Raw genomic sequence first — 14,546 nt, 5'->3', positions numbered from 1 at the left:
AAGATATGTTTGAGTCTGCTTTTACTCAGAACAACCCTATATATAAATGCGGGGGCGGGGGGAATCACATCACCATGAATGAGGGGAGTGCATGATGGGGACCCAATGCCCATCTGTAGACAGTTGGACATCCCTGGCAGAGGGGTAGTGGGGAGGAGATGAGTCACTCAGGGTTCAGTGTAGCAACAATGAAACTCAAAACGTTCCTCTAGTTCTTGAACGCTTCCTCCTCCCCCCCCCCCCTTCCCAATTATAATGATCCCAATTTCTGCCTAGCGGACCTGGTTAACTACAGTATGCACAGCGGTGCAGTAAAGCTCTGGAAACACAGGTAATCTAGGACAGATGAACCCCTCAGGACCAGCAGTGAGAGTAGCGACAAGGGAGGAAGGGGGTTTAGAAAGGGAGAACCAATCTGGGGATCTAGGAGTAACCTCCTCTCTGGGGGATGGGCAATGGGAAGGTGAGTGAGGGGAGACGCCGGGCAGTGTAAGATAAGATAAAATAATAATTTATAAACTATTAAGGGTTCATGGGGGAGGAAAAGGGAAAAAAAGCAAAATGAGCTGATTCCAGGAACCCAAGTGGAAGGCAAATTTTGAGAATGACAAGGACAACAAATGTATATGGGTGCTTTACTCAATTCATGTATGTATGGATTGTGAGAAGAGTTGTATGAGCCCCAATAAAATGATTTATTAAATTAAAAAATATATTAAAATATTGAAATATTTCTTGTCCTTTGCTATCTTCACAGTTGTTAAATCCATTGTGTTTAAAGCCATCGTTTTTGCCCCTGTGTTCATCCATATCCTTGGTTATGCTTCTGCTTTACAAATTATGATGTTCTTTTCCAGGAACTAAAGTCCCCTAATAAAATATCCTTAGTACATGGGACAAACTTTCAACATCTTTACTGTTTGTTTGGTTTTTAAATAATTTTATTGGGAGATATTGCAGATGTTGTAATAATTCATAATTTAATTAGATCTTACAAGATTATACAATTGCTGTAACCATCAGTTTCAAACATTTTCAGTCTTCTTGAACTCCTTGATACCAGCTCCCCTTCATGCTCTCCCTCCCCCACTACCCCCAGGAACCCTTATTGTTATGTTATATATGTTTTAAATTCATATTATTATCATCCATGTCTTGCACTGTCCAATATATTCATTCACCGACAATTCTGTTATTCATTCCCTTCAAGTGGGATTATACAGTCATCATTGCTATCAGCTCTACTTTTCTCCACTCCCAACCTCCTTCTTCCCATACCCTCAGGGAATCATTACTCCCGTTACTGTTCCTGAAGTGTTTGCTTTTAAGGAGCATTCTGGCTGTAATTTTCCACTACAGAGTGCTTTGTTCTTCTGGAAGTCCATGATATTTTCAATAATCTTCATCAGCACCATATTTCAAGTAGATCAGTTCTTCTTAAATCTTCCCTATTTGTTGTTCAATTTTCACATACATGTGAGGGCCTTGAAAATGCCACCCTTAGGTCAGGTGTACCTTTGTCTTTGCTCTTCAACACTTTAAAGAAGTTTTGTGCAGATTTACTCAATAAGAAATATCATTTGATTTCATGACTACTGCTTTGACGAGTATTGATAGATACATTTAAGATGAAATCCTGACAACTTCAATAACTTTTTATTTCACTTTCGCTTGAGTTGCTTTTCTTGGCAATGGAAACAAATGTGAATCACTTTCAGTTGTCTGACAAGGTAATTATCTTTAAATTTTTTCGTTTAAACAAGTGAGTCTAGTCCAGCATCAGTTGGTGGAATATTTTAATTTTTATTCTATCAATTCTTGGAGCTTTGCATTTCTCCAAAGACTTCGGTACAGCTTACACTTAGGCCTTTATGATGATCCGGTTTTTGATCACAGGGTACCTCTTGGAGTTCCATCTTTTCTTTTTGGTATCGTGACTGTAATTCAATCTTCTTTTGATGATTCCAGAGTCACTTAAATTTCTGTCCCTTAAACAAACCATTGGGTCCAATCTTACATAAATAGAGCAACTTGAGGCTTGAATATTTTCTTCAGTTCTGTATTAGAACAGCTGAGAAAATTACATTTTTTGTTTTCTACTTACGTGTATTTCCATATTTCATCAAAATACTTTCATTTTTTGTCACATCAACCTTTAGGATTTTGCTCAGCTCTAGCTTTTCTATGTTGAAAAGCAAGTTTCAGAGTCTTCTGACATCCGCTTTGCTCTTTTATTCTATTTCACTTTGCTCTTTTATTCATTATTTTTCTCCCACCCCCTACTTCTGTTTTTAATGAATTTTTGCTTTCTTGATGATATTTTGATGTTACTGTATAGTTTTTCAACATTAGTATTAAATGCTTTTCATTACTTCCTCATATGGTCTCTTATTCAAATGAAATATACTCAAGGTCACATTTGGCTCTTTGTAAAATTGCTTTAATTTTCTTTGGGTTCAAACTTAACTTTCATAGGCCTGTTCCAAAGTTGGCTCCTGGCCTTATTTAAATTATAAAAATAAGTTTCTCTATTATCTCTGTCCACAGATATAGTCAATTTGATTTATTTCTATTCTCACTAATCATATCCGACTTCATAATCCCCATGTAGTGTGTTGTAAATAAGGTGCTATCAATGAATAAGTCACTTGTCTTGCAAATTCTATCATGTAATCTCCAACATTGTTTCTCATATTTTCTAACATTAATCCTTCCTCTTTGTTTATCACTTCCACAATTCAGACACCAGTGATTACCAATGCAGTTTGATTGCATGCTTGATCAACTATAGACTGCAGAAGTTGTTTTAATTCTTTCATATTTCCATTATTGACTATAGCCAGTGATATGTTAAATTGAATAATGGCTATATTAATTGAAACTCTTTAAAGATCAATGGATATTATCCAATCACAGGCAGGATGGAACTTCAAGATAGTCTTGAAATATTATTTTTGAGACATAGGTATCCATGTAAAAGGAAATCCTAAGAGGAAGAATAGAATGATTCAGCTGTCACTTAGTAACTTAACTTGTTATTAGAAAAAATAATATATTTATACAAAATTAAAACTAGAAATCCCTATAAATTTCACATTTCTAGTATTTAATCAAAGGACAAGATCAGGAAAATATGTGTCAAAAATCAATTAACCAAAACTGTCTTAGAACTAACGAGGATGTTGGAATGTGTGAAAGGAATAGTGAGACTATAATTATGACTCCTTCAATATATGTAACGAGATAAAGAGAAAAATAAAATAACTGCAAAAAGCAAATCCAATTTCTGTAGATAAAATCTACCCCATTTGAGAAGAAAATATGCACAAGGTGTAATTAATGTAACATGATACAATTCAGTGGGAATTAATGAAAAGTATGCATTGTGGTAAAAAAATATCATTTAAATAATAAACTGAAACACAGTTTAAATAATAAACTAAAACAAAAGAACCCAAATAAATAATGGGTATTTACCATAAATATTTTTAAAGGGTGTGTGTGTGTGTGTGGTGGAACAGAGGGTTTCATGGCATTGATCCTCAGAGACATGATTCGACACAGTGGCTTTACAATGCCTTCAAGCTTATTAAAGTTTGTGATTTTGGGGCAGGAGTAGATATAACTTGTCCTACTCAATGTAGAGCCCCTATCAGTTTCAACACCAAAACCCCACAGATGTAATTTTTTTAAGATGAAAGACTATATATTTTACTCTAACGGTGTGGCCTCAGCAGGACAAATGAGTTCATCATTTCCATTCAACATGTAAGAAGAGCACTCATGGTGTGGTCCTTATGCACTAGGCTGCTAATCACAAGTTCAGCAGTTTGAAGCTGCCAGAAATACAGTAGAAACACAAGTTTTTCTACTCAAAGGGATAGTTCTATCCTGTCGTACAGGGTCCCTGGGAGAGAGAATTGACCCAATGCTGATGAGCGTGGTATTTACATAATCTGGTGTCAACCTATGAAGGGATGGAGTCTAGTCTGTCAATCAGGTTGCAGCTTAATGACCTCATTTGGTAGTACCAGGGAGGAAGATAGCTCACTGGAAGTCAGATACACACAGACTCTGTGCTTTGTCTTCCTCCTGACAAGACACATGGAGCTATGCTAGAACCCTGGAGCTGGAGGACTCACGTGGAGACCCCTGCCAGTGCAGAGATGTTTACACTGCCACTGGATCCACAAGACTTTCTACACACTGGCCAGTGATCTTTCTACATTCAGCATCATTGCATGTGCTGTGTGAGTTTGAAGTGGAACTTATAAACTGGTACCAGACATATGGACTAATATTGGACTTATGGACTTGAACTGGATGGGGCTGGGATGTTTTCTTAATGTATAATTACTATTTGAAATAAAGTTCTCTTTTACACACATATGAGTGCTTCTGGGTTTGTGTCTCTAGTCAACCTGGACTAACACAATGAGTTTGGGATTCTATTAAGCCAGTAATAAATAGACCTATAATAATTTGGCCTGTTCAATAAATAAAGGAAAGAAAATACCCATAGATTGGAAAGGAATTTTTCTTAAACACAAACTTGACCAGTGGTTTATGTTTGAATACTGGTATTCATCCTGCAATTTTAGTTATTTCTTAAATGTTAAGAGCCTTAATTTTCTAAGCTGACTTTCATATCATTTTATAGAAGTTGTATGTCTTCCTTTTCAAAGTAAACAACTCTTTTATTTCCAGTGTTGTTGTTTTTCCTCTTTATTGGCCATCACCCCAAAAATGTTATTTAAAACAAAACAAAGGTAGCCTTTATCTTGCTTTCAAGGGAGATATTGCTATTACTTTTTAATTAACCTACTACTATCAAGTTGATTTCAACTCACAGTGATTCTATCTATATATTATTAGTCATGAATATTTTTGAAAGTTGTGAGTAATTACTCATTAACTGTAAGGAGATGCTTCAATAACAAGACAGGCATTTTTATGCGAATGCTTATGATTATTATCTCACTTGAGAATACTTCATATCTTTTATTTGCGATTCTGTTAAGGTAACCTAAGCCACACTGCACTCACCGTGGTTGAATTGATCTTCGTTCATACTGACTCTATATAGTACAGAGTAGGACTGCTGTCTTTGTTTTGTGAGGTGGGACACCTTTACAAAAGGAGAGCAACTGTGTGTTCTGTCACATAAACAGCAGTCTCTACTTTTCTATCTAGGTTCTAATATTCATTTCAATGCCTATGGGGAATTAAAGAACATTATGCAAGATTAAAAGGGCTCATTAAGAAAGTTAACAGGATAATATTGTTCCATGGGGCATGCTACAGAGTTCTTTGAGGAGTGCTAATAAATGCCCACATCTGTTCTTAAGATGTTCTCCAAATTCAGGTGCGGTAGACTCAAGATAATATTTTGGTTCTTGTGAAATTGTTTTCATTTTCGTCAGCTTTATCTTAAACTTATACATAAGTAGATGGTCTGTTCCACAGTCAACCACTGGTCTGTTTGTGACTGCTGAAAAGAACCTTCTCTTTCCTCTCTTCCCACACATGTAGTCAATGTGACTTCTATGTATGCCACTTGGTGAATTCCATGGCAGAAGACTGAGAAGTTGTAGTAGGATGTCAAAAACATCCTCCATGAAGGAAACAAAAGGTCATAAAAAGACAATAAAGAAAGAAAAGATCAAAATTAATGTCAGAGGAGACGATGAAACCTGCTCTAAGCTGAAGCAAAGGGAAGGGTGAAGTCAATGAGCTGCACAGAAAACTGCAAAGGGCAGCTTCAGAAGACAAAGGTAAATCTTATAATACAATGTGCAGAGACCGAGAACTAGAAAAACAAAAAAGAACATATTCAACATAGCTTTAACTGAAAGAATTAAAGAGAAAAATCAAGCCTCAAGTTGTAATATTGGAAGATTCTATGGGCAAGAGGAAGAATGATTCAGGAAGCATCAAGAGATGGAAAGATTGCACATTGTCACTGTACCCAAAAGAACTAATCTCCATTCCACCATTTCAGGAGGTACAATATGAGCAAGAATCAATGGTGCTTATGGAAGAAGTTGAAGCTTCACTGAATGCATTATTGAAAGGAAGTCTCCAGGAAGTGATAGAATACCAAATATAATGTTTCAACAAGCTGATGAAGAACTCATTTATGCCAGGAAATTTGGAAGACAGCTACTTGGGCAAGAACTATATTAGTGCCCATTCCAAGGAAAGATGACATCATTGATGTCACATGTAAGAAAAGTTTTGCAGAAGATCATACAACTATGGTTGCAGCAGTATGATGATAGGGAACTGTCAGAGGTTCAGGCTAGATTCAGAAAAGGTGATGGAACAAGGTGTAGTTGCTGATGTCATATGTTATATGATGGCAACATATGTCCAAATATACACAATATAATTGATGTATGGGTTGTTATAAGAGTTGTAAGAGCCCCCAATAAACTCATTTTAAAAATATATATTATTATAAGTTGGAACTGACTTGATGGCACCTAACAACCACAAGAATAAATCTCCACAGGGTGTGCCACTCCATTGTAAGCCTCAACCTAAAAGCATTCAGCTCAAGCTCTATGGGTCAGCATGTCCAGCTCCCCGTATTTAGTGTCTGATTGCACCCTATTCCAGTTAGCCATAACTGAAAAGCACTGAGCTCCATGTCCATGGGTCAGTAAGCCCAATTCCTCCAATTCAATGCCTAAAGTCACCATTCCACAAGACAGTCTCTTGCTCAAAAGAATTCAACTTTTCCTGCCCAATACCCTGGTCCACACTCTGGCTGCTGCTCCTCTGATAGCCAGGTATTTTCTCGATCCAGGAGGTTCACTTCAAAATTCTCTCGGGGAACGGAGGATGTATTCTACTCCTGTATCTTGCTCATAGTAAAATCTCCTCTCCTGATTCTCAGAGGACTCATTTTATACTCAACGGGCATTTAAATGAATCCTACTCACAATTATCCAGAATCTTGCTCCATTTTCTTACCCAGGTCTGTGCAGGAATAGGTAATTTGGTGGGAGTTACAGATTGGCTAGAAGAGCCATATTAAATAATTCACTGCTACTGCAATAACTCAACTTTATTCTGTGAAGCACTAGCTGTTTGTTAGTAATCCAACCCTTAACCCTGTGAGTCCAATATATAAACAAGCAAAATAAAATTTACTGTCACCAAGTCATTTCTCACTTACAGCAACTTTTGGGGGACAGAGTAGAACTGCCCCTGTTGATTTTTGAGGCTATACATTTTATAAGAGATGAATCTCTTGAATTGGGTCTTTCTTTTTTTCATATATATATATATATATATATATATATATATATATATATATATATACTTTAAATATCTCTATGCATAAAACATACATACAATCACATGCATAGCATATAATTCATTCTTTCAATCAACAAATATTTATCAGATGTGCACAAAATGTATGGACTACTCTAACCACTGGAAATGGAACAAAGTACACACCAAAATATTTCTTCTGAAGAAAACATTCTAGTAAGGTAGGCAGACAATAAATAAAAGAAGTTTCTAAATTATTTAACATTTTCAATGAGAATAAAAAAACAAAAAATGGATTAATACAGATATACAATAACCAAACTTACTGCCATGGAGTCAATGCTGACTCATAGAAAACCCCTGTGTGTGTCTGAGATTTTAATTGTTTACTGGAGTAGAAAGCCCAGTCTTTCTGCTGCAGAACTGCTGGTGGTTTGGAACTATGGACTATGGGGATCACAGTCAAATGTGTAGCTACTAGCTAGGATGAAATTTAATATTTTATCATTTGTTCTCACTTTTGATCCAATTTAAATTTGGTCTAAATTTTATTATTTTAATTTTTATTGATTTTTTATTGCTGTTAGGTGTCTTGTTGTTGTTGTTGTTGTATATTTTTCTTTATATGAAATCCAGGATAGATAAAGCTACAGAGACAGTAATTGTATTAATAATTTTTAGGAAATTAAATAGGGAGCTAAAAACAAAAGAAACATAAGAATAAAGAAAACGTTGTAAAACTAATTATGGTGAAGATTTCACAACACGTTCTTCCCCGACAGTTTTTGGCATGTAATTCACATATCAAACAATTCAATAGTTCATTCACATAAAAAAGTTTTGTACAATCATCACCACAATCAGGTTTAGAAGAGTTTCTTCAATCTGTACTCAACATTCTTAGCTCCCCATTTCCCCTCAGCCACTCCTGCCATACCCAGAAGGAACCATTAATCCAGTTACTGCCTCTATAGATTTAACTATCCTGGATTTCATTTCCATAAAGACATTAAAAACAACCAAACAAGAATCACAAAGTAAAACAGATAAACTCCTCAATCAAAAAGAAAGCAGAAAATATTAAAATCTAGAAAATATTTTAAATGGATCATGAGAAAGATCAAATGATAAGATACTAAATTTTAGCCTAAATGCATTTTCAATAATCCACTTTCCAGTGCATTCTGCATGTTAGCAAATCTATTTACATCCATGGTCCTTCTACTAAGGAGATTCCCCAGAGGCTTAATCCAAGTGTATTTCTTCTTCACTTTATTAAAAAAGCAAAACAAAACAAACTGAAGCAGCTTTAAAACAGGTCTAAAGGGAGATCAAATTATGAGCTGTTGTATTTTGACCTAAGTAAGTATGTTCTTTGTCTGCTAAAACAGCTATTCACACTCCACCGTTATGATCAGAGGGGATTCACCAGATTAAATCCATGTGTGGGAACTGACAATGAATTTTGGGCTTCCAGTGTCACCCACACCCAATTAAACAAGGAGACAAAATGCACTGTCATACAGTCAATGCTGACTCATAGTGACCCCTGTGGGTTTCCGACACTGTAATAGTTTCCCTTTACCAGAGTAGAAAGTCCAGTTTTCCTCCCTCTGAACAGCTGTTGGTTTCCAGCTGCTGGTCATGCAGATCACAGCCCAACCCTTAACCACTGCACCACAGCTGTTCACAATTTAAACTCTGATGCCATTCCCTCCTTTAGTTCTGGATGACATGATTTATAATCCTTGTGTCACACAAGCTGGTGTGCTTCTTCCATGTTGACTTAGATTATGCCTCTCTTAGATGACTGCTTTTTTAAGACAAGTTTTTAAGACTCCAGACACTATTTTTTTTTCCCCTGAAAGCTGGGAACCATCTAGTAACTTAAGTGTTAAGGAGGCCAATATTGTGAGGCTGGGTGCTAGAAATTGAATCTCAAAGCACTATAGTCCGTGGTTCAGACATCCCCCCACAATTCTCGACCACAGAGAAATTTGGGGGCTGAAACGCTCTAAATTCACTCCATCTGTCCACAGACATTCCTAATCCCTTGTCCGGTCCAGTGAGACAGTGTCTGCCATCCGTCCCTGCACCTTAGATTTAACACTTGTTCTCCAATACTTCTAGTTTTAACCCTCAAAATTTTCATCTATATTACCTAGGAACTGCTCTTTCTTATGACATTTTTTTACTGGACCATAAGTCCAATAATTATTTATTATTGTTATTGATTTTTATGTTAAGCATTCTAAAACATTGAAAATACAGATACAAGTCTTCCCTTTGAGTATCTTTTATAATTGTGTTTATGTTAATGATCTTGCCTTTAAGCAAATTGATCTCTCAATGTTTTGTATGTGAAAGCATATACACCCAAAAATACACAATTTAACACTGTCTATATGTACACTCTAGTGACATTGGGCACACAGTCTTCATGGTGTGCTGCCAATCTTTGAAAGATGGTTCCACTACCATTATCTTATATTCACTGCTCCCTAAGCTTCCCACTGAAACTGCAGAGTTGCCACTTCCCAGTTGATCCCACATATAAAATTCTTTAGGAGAGCAAAATTCTCAAAACAGAGGGATTTAAAAATAAAATGAACTTTTTGTTGTTTGGTCAAAGAAAACTTTGAATATTATTTTAGTTTAAGGTTTAAAGATTAAAGATTCTTTCAGGACTACAGTTTAGCTATTCCATGAACCTCTATAGATCCAGAAATTCTCATTTCCATTGAGAATCTGAGGGTTTGTTCTATATGATGTAGCTTCCAATATTCAAGGACAATTGCACTTAAAACTATTGCAATCCATATCCCTAACAGGATTTTTTATATGAAAACCTTTGATCAAGATGTTCAATGATGGTAGCTGGGTACCACACAGTTTGTTTGATATCCTGTCAAGAAAAAGGAAGCTCATGGAGAACGCAAGAAAAATATTGTATTTCCTCCTCTGCTTCCTGACTCACCTCTTCGGTCTGTTGCTCCATGTGAGTTTTACCTGACCTTTCCTTCTGACTCTCTTCTATCCTTTTTTATTCCTCAATATTCTTACCTGGGTCTAAATTTTCAATCCATCACATTGAGGTTGAAATTTTACATGGTCTGTTTTTGAACCTTTTCTAATTCTGTAAAAATATTTTCTGTAACAGAAGAGTATGTATACCTAATCGTTACGTGCATCCACTTTTTGCCTAACCCTCAAACGGATATTAGTAAGCTGTTATGTATTTTCTCCTGCTGCCAGCAATCCATTGAAGACTTCAAGATTAAATAATCCTACTTTGATGAATGTGAATTACATCTTCTATACACTTGACTGTGCCTATAGTTATATTTAATATTTATTATGTTCTGTCTTCAATTGACTATCATTCATTGTAAGCTCTCTTCAAGACAATTAAATTAGCATAAACCCCACAAGAAAAATATGACCTTACATGAAAAAAATCACCATATTCACTATATAACTATGTTGACTGAATGAACTATTAGTGCAAATACAAGTTTTATTTAGTTCTGTGGCATCTATAGCTTTATTCAGAAATTCTCTATCTCTTACATTGAGGCACTTAATATATTTACTTAATGATTCACAAATACTGTACGTAATTTGTACATTATAAAATAATCAGTTCATTCTCTCTTATGTCTACAGGACATAACTATGAAGAATCTTAATTACTCCTGATAATAAGTTAGACGTGTTTAAACTGCATTTAGATTATTGCCACCATTTTTTACTATAAAATTACTTCATTCAAAAGAAAATTACTGCTATAAAAATAATAGTTAAGAAAGGAAGAAATTCTGTAATTGGTTCTAGGGGATAAATTAAACAGTGAGTAATAATGGTGTGCATTTTACAGAAAATAATTTGTTTCTCTGTGTTTTTATTTGGGCATATAAAGATATATTTCAAAGGAATTATAATGATTATAATGTTATATAAATTAATAAAATTATTTCTTTAACTGAGTATATAACTTTTTCAATGTTTAATAGCGTCTTTTTTATTTCAACAACAGGTCAGAAAAACATTTTATAGAAATACATCAAATCTAAAAGGATTCTTCCCAATTAACTGTATAAACACTATTTCCTATCAAGATACTACCATTAAATATATATGTTCTATCTTTGTATGTAAGTAAAACTAATTATACCTAGCTAATTTTTTTCTTTTTTTTAGTAAAATTTAAATTTATAATTAATTTATTTTAAAACATGTTTTATTTCTGTTATTTTTGTAACATGCTTTCACCCTACTATGTTAGCATCTTTTTCATTTTATTTAATCTCCCTTTCCTGTCAGTTTCATGCTGTTTCTAAGCAGATTCACTTATTCTAACATTGAAGCCATTCTATTTTCTTTACTTCTTTCATGAATAAATTATGTGTACCTCCATATAGCTTATCATTTTCAGTTTTCTCCTAAGTCACTATCAGTTACATGAAAGATATATGCCGTGATGAATTTTTGCTCCTTACACTCATTTTGGCTCTGGCTGTGGATCATGCATTTGGCTCATCTCTGCCGGACTTCTAGTACTTGGCACTTCCTTTTCCTCCAACCACCTGATCGGATTTCACCAGCTTCTGCAGCCTGGGGGGAGAGCAGAATCCTCGGAAAGGACACCTGACTTCAGATTTGAAAGCAACAACACAGGCAACCACAGTTTAAAGATGTTTTCCTAGTGTCCGAGATTCTGATAAGAAACTTCCAGAAGCTGATTCTTGCCTACAAATCTTGATAGAACAGATGAAGCTTTTGATGACAGGCTTCAAAACTGCAAAGATGATGAAGAGAGAAAGAAAATCGGGACTCTGAAAGAGAGAACAAATAGCATAGTAGAAGCAATCAAACACTGCATGTGTTGCTATAGACTGCTAAAGACCTGAGTAATGTCGAAAGCACACAGATAGATTTATAGAACTCTAACATGTTTCCTGAGCAGTATTTATTTCAAAGAAAGACGGGAACTGTTCATGATATAAGCTCTGGAGTCAGACAGATTGGGATTTAACAGTTGTGTACCCTTGGGCAAATTACTGAACCTGAGTCTCCTCGCCTTAAAAAAAAATGAGTACCATCAGCCAGTAGATGCAATATAGAACCTAGGCTCTTTGAACCTGTGATCAGCAGAGTTTCTTCCCAGACTCTCTTACCTCCCAAGTCTGCTCAGCTACGAATGTCTGAGCAGCATCTCTTCTCCCTTCCAGGGACTCTATTAGCTGTTCTGAGATACCATCAGGCTCCAACATCAAATATCACAGGGAGGGGACACTTAACAGCAATCTGATTTCTCCAAGCCATCTCAACTTGTCCCCAAATAGAGTCCCGGAGGTCTCCCAATCTAGCAGTAAGGGTCCATTCTGTGATGCTGCTGAATTCTGTCAGTGGGGCTCATCCCCAAAATACTCACTAGATTCATCTGGATCCCACGCACCACAGCTAGGGAAGTAGCCTCAAGGGCCCACAAACCACAGAGCCACTTAACTCTTCCATGTCCTATGGAACAAGTGATGTTGACTTCTTTTACTTCCCTGACAATAGAGATAATAAATAGGAAACATGGTTGGTGGATGAGCACAAAAAATATCATGCATATCTTTTACCCTGCAAAGAGATGAAATAGACCTTACTGAGGTAATTTCTTCCCATATTTATTCTTGAATGGAACTGTTTTCAGGGAGGTATGCAGACATTTTGCACATCCAGGCCTGTTTGTTTGTCAGCATCCATGACCAGAGGATCACAGGGATAGAGTGGGTTAGGTTGACAAGTGGTACCTTACAGCCTTTCATGCAGGAAGGAAAGGATCTGGTGTCCAGAAGCCATACTTCTCCATTTTGGGTGAGGTTCTTCAGTGTCACTGGACTTTATTAAATGAGACTGAAGAGAGCGCAGTGCTAGTTTCAGAAGGACCAGTTCACTTAGTTTCTCAAAATAGTGTAACCTTTGTGGCTGAAAAGTTGTCCCATCATCCTCCCATTTCATTTTTTTCTAATGCTGAGTGTTTCAACAAGAAGATACAACTCACGTATGGACCAAGGCGAATTCCTTGGGATGTCCATTGGAGTACGCAACATAGAGAGCAAGGCTGCGTCTCCTGTCTGGACGATGACGACCATTCCATCCTCGCATGCCTGAATGGTGATAGAAGGTTTGTTCTCATGGTGCTCTTGATGGAGTCGGGACGAGCATGCCAGAGTCATTGCTCAACCACCGGCTAGAGGGAAATAGTGCACCCACACCGAACCTTTCTGTGGGACAAGAAGGAAAGAAGCACCACTGAGCGTTTCCTCCAAATGATAAGAAGGGTTTTTGTTCACTTGAAGGAGAGTGGGTGTGCCATGCAAGCAAAATGCGCAACAGGCAAAATACGGTCTTTGAAGAAGACATGGAAGGAGTTGGAAGACAGGAATGAGTATGAATTCCATTGCCGTTGGAATGATGTCACTTGCAACTTAAAAATTAGAGACATTGCTGCAGTAGCTGAAGCAAAGCCTAAAACATGAAGAACGACAAAGAGCGGAGTCCTGGGAAAGGAAGAAGAAGGAAATGCAATGGGTGGCAGGATTATTTCAAGAAGATGGAGAATGTTGGGCTTATGAGGAGCCATTAATACAATCCCTGGAGGCTGCCGAGCAATAGCTTGGGAGATGTACAGTGTACCCCTGGCGATCAGGGAAGCAGGCATACTGAAGCAACAACCAATCTTCTTTGGGAGGATTTGTTCACTCCCTTCTTATTGCAATGGGGCTTATCTCAGGGATATTGGACTCTCCAAAGCAAGCAAACAATGAAAGCAAGCAAAACTTCCTTTGTTGCCTACTGTGGCATTTATGATTTTTGACTTCAGCTCTGGAACCACCTCAGATTTGAAAACAAGGTATGTGATCCTTCTTCAAATGAATACTTTGAAAAGCACTTACAATATCCTCTAACTCCATGCTCTCATACTGCTATTGAGATAAATGATGGTTCCTAGTTCATAAAATAATGTTTATAGACACACACACAAATAAAATATACTTGATGCAAAATTTGGAATAAATACATTTATTGCAAATAGTAATTTCTCATTTAAAAAATTAGCACAATATCTAAATCAGGTGTTGAGAATTTTATGGTCTCAACTACAATATTTATTTGAACTTGAGCTAAAATGAATTCTATCTAACATTGTACCACAGTTTAATCATATTCAGTGCTACTTAAATATTCATAATATAACCTTTCCAATCTCT

At 36.3% G+C, this 14,546-nt stretch overlaps 1 pseudogene; it reads left to right on the top strand.

Moving 5' to 3' along the window:
- LOC142442294 (oxysterol-binding protein-related protein 9 pseudogene) overlaps positions 1-13,950 on the top strand; it is a 30,686-nt pseudogene extending 16,736 nt beyond the window's left edge.
- Positions 13,951-14,546: the final 596 nt, after the last annotated feature.

This window comes from Tenrec ecaudatus, chromosome 3 (genome assembly GCF_050624435.1).
Source record: "Tenrec ecaudatus isolate mTenEca1 chromosome 3, mTenEca1.hap1, whole genome shotgun sequence".
Taxonomy (NCBI): Eukaryota; Metazoa; Chordata; class Mammalia; order Afrosoricida; family Tenrecidae; genus Tenrec; species Tenrec ecaudatus.
The sequence above is the reverse complement of the archived record's forward strand: the minus strand, read 5'-3'. Positions and strand labels throughout refer to the sequence as shown.